At 31.1% G+C, this 3,420-nt stretch overlaps 1 long non-coding RNA gene across 1 annotated transcript; it reads left to right on the top strand.

Annotated features, from left to right (window-relative positions):
- Positions 1 to 1,167: 1,167 nt before the first annotated feature.
- LOC132615180 (uncharacterized) lies at positions 1,168 to 2,681 on the top strand. The gene is made up of 2 exons (XR_009572603.1): positions 1,168 to 1,321; positions 2,344 to 2,681. It is a non-coding gene; the product is annotated as an uncharacterized LOC132615180 (long non-coding RNA).
- Positions 2,682 to 3,420: the final 739 nt, after the last annotated feature.

Raw genomic sequence — 3,420 nt, 5'->3', positions numbered from 1 at the left:
TACAAAAATCATCCTAACCTCTAAAAATGCATGATTTACTTTGTTTATCATCCAAGGACTCTGAGTAATTAAAATAAATTACGGGAAGTCAAAAATTAGGTATAAACAGACCAATCAATTGCTACTGCAACTAAAGATAACAGAATGATATTAGCTCAAATTCAGTCCAACTTTTTACATGAATGAATTTTAGCGGGTTAAAATGGGTTGAGTAATAATTAATTCAAGATTATGTGTTTGTATTTATCTATTAGTACATTTTAATCTCTGGTATGGTTATCGGTATAATCTTAAAATTAAGGATTGAATATCTTAAAAGATCATTCAACTATAACAAATTCACTACCAAAGCCACTCATGTTTGTTTTATATCTATAAAGTCACTCAAGTTAGAGTAATATATCAACAAAGTCATTATAGTAAAAAACTAAAGGAACAATTACATAAACCAATCCTCAAGTTTGATTTTGTTTGACTTACCTTCTTTGTGGCTTTGCTTAATTCTCTTATTATTATTTGTAAAAAAAAATTAACTTAATTATTATTAATATAAAGATATATAAACTAACTTGTCCTTTATGATTTATTATTTTGTTTAATAAATTATATAAATATTGTTTTAAGAAATAATTATTTTCAACTCCATTGTTATTTATGTGATATATATAGAGAGAGAGAGTGTGTTTTGCTAACCTATGAAGGTAGTAGGTTAGGACCCTACCCATTTTTGTTCACTTAAATACCCTTACTATTTCATTATTAGTAAGGGCTTTTTTTGTTTTTTCACGTAAAAATTTAGAAATTTTTTGTCTTAGTTTGCCAGAAAAATTTGCAATTGTAGGTCAAATTATTCTCAATATTTAATTGATTATTCACCTAAAAGCAGGAGAAGAAGGATGTTCAGGTGTAATCCAATAAAAATGTGGAGCTCCTTTTCCATTTTCTTTCTCAGAGATGGTGAGAAAAGGTCCAGATTTTTACTTTACTATTATTATATTATAGAAATGGGAGTTGGGGTTACGAACAAGGGCAAATTGGGGTATGAACAAGGGCAATTTTGGAATTTCATGAATTTTCAAGGGAAAATTGGGGAGTCTAACATGCCTTTTAAAAGAGACAAGTGTGCTCCAATAGATTTTACAAATTTGAGTCTCTTCTAGACTCTTTTCTTCTTCTTCCTAATAGCCTATTCCAAAATTGCTTCTCTCTCACTTTCCCTGTATTTTCTGTGCTTCTTCTTCCTTTTGAGTTCTATGTTTGCATCTCTATTTAGTATTTAGTCATTTATGGTTACTTTTGATTCTTCAAGTGTTGCATGCTGGTAATTTCTCTTACTTTCTATTTTCATTTATGTAATTCGATATTTAATCTTCAAGTGTTGCATGTTGGTAATTTCCCTTACTTACTATTTTCATTTATGTAATTCGAGATTTTAATCTTGGGTTTTGAAATTGAAATTTGAGAATTTAATTAGAGATAGACCAAATAAAAGAAGGTATCAAACTGCGGATTGAATTTTTCTTTTTGAATTCATTGAGAAGAAACTACACGGCGGTGATCTTTGAGTCTCTCATATTTGAAAGGTAAGAAATGAACTTCTCAATTCCTCAATAAATTAGTAGTAACAACTTTCAGCGGCTATTTCGATGGTGACTGGTAAGACATCTAATTATATATTTTTTTTCTCCTCCTTCGTTTCAATTGGAAATCTCCTTCTCTTCTAATGTTCTATGGTTTGTTCACTTAGTTTTTCTCTCTTTCGCCCTTACTTATTGGATTGGAGTTACAATTTCTTAGTTCTGGTTGTTGCTTTCATGACTTTGCTGCTTTTTTTTACTCTGGGCGTTTGATGTTTATTTTTTAGCAGTCCCTTTTTTTGGGTCCTTTTGTTGCTTACTTCTATCAATGCGTATAATTCTTTAGGCCTCATTTTTACATGCATGTCAATATTTTGTTGAAATGGCAAGAATATGATAGTAAATTATTATTGTATTAGTATGCTGAAATGGTAAGGATAGAGTAAACTTTACATGTTTATGTACATCCAAAGTGATGTTTTCATTTATAGTCAATTTGCCAAATTTTACCTCCTTGACCCGTTTATTTCTCCCTGTGGACTTAACCCATATCTTCCTTTGGTAGGGGACTTAGTAGGAAACATAAAGTTACATTTTATGATTGTGCTTATCTGTTTGAATATGAGAATTAAGTTAGTTTTTTTTTTTTTTTTTTGCAATGTTGATAAGTTGGTATTTTCCAACTTATTTCTTCTTTAATTTTATACTTTTGACTTGTTTGATTGAGAAAATAGTGCATTTAATATCGTTTACTTCTATTTTATAGGTTTTACATGATTTAGAAGTGATCGGAAAGAAACCAAACGAAAACGAGGCAAAAAGGAGCTAAAATGAAGAAAATGAGAAGAGTGACTAAAATGCAAAGTATTTGATAGATCTACAAATCTGGGGCTATTTTCGTCATTTCCAACTAGAAAAGTTGTGGAGCTGCAAGAAGAAAGACTTGGAGAACATTATTTTCATCTTTAGCCATTTTACAATGTCACGACCCAACTAGGGGCCATGACGGGTATCCGGGGCTAACCACCGAGCACCGCTCATACCATTACCCATTGTACTCATCAAGCGTTCATTCATTAATCTTATACTCAAATCATAGGAAAACCATTTTTCACTTGGAAACATAATTACCTTTATATACATAAGCCCTTCGGCTATCAAAATAATGTACATACAATAGAGACATCGTGAGACCATGCTACCCACACATACGTATCTACGAGCCTCTACTAGAGTACTAGACATATGGACGGGACAGGACTCCGTCATGCCTAAAACATATATATATATATATATATAGACACACACACACAAAAGGATAAATCAATGGCACCTCCGGAATAAATGGGTGCTCTCAAAGTCTGCTAGTAGCTCTTACGAGTCTGGATCACCTCCCTGCCTACCTGTGGGCATGAACACAGCGTCCAAGGAAAACGGACGTCAGTACGAACATTGTATTGAGTATGTAAGGCATCGATGAAATGAACATAACAGAGAATCATAAGACATAAGATGGAAATATAACCTGCTTAACATTTAAGAGTGGATGCATTTCATACATATATCATATATATTTGTAGTACATGTATCATCATATCATATATATATATATATATATATACTAGTGTCATTTGGCTCGTGCTAAGCCCGAGCCAAATCGACGTTAAAAATTAAATTTTAGATTTATTTTAAACTTTTTTTTGGCTCTTACTTCTTTATTTTAGTAATATTAGTTTGCCGCTTTCTAAAAGATTCCAAAATATTAAAGTACAAAAAGGTATCTGAAAGTTAAAGGAAAATAATTTTCTTAGTTTATATATTAGACTTTTCAAAACAAAAATCA

The sequence above is a fragment of the Lycium barbarum genome, chromosome 10 (assembly GCF_019175385.1).
Source record: "Lycium barbarum isolate Lr01 chromosome 10, ASM1917538v2, whole genome shotgun sequence".
In the NCBI taxonomy this organism is placed as follows: domain Eukaryota; kingdom Viridiplantae; phylum Streptophyta; class Magnoliopsida; order Solanales; family Solanaceae; genus Lycium; species Lycium barbarum.
This window is presented reverse-complemented; position numbering and strand designations above follow the sequence as displayed.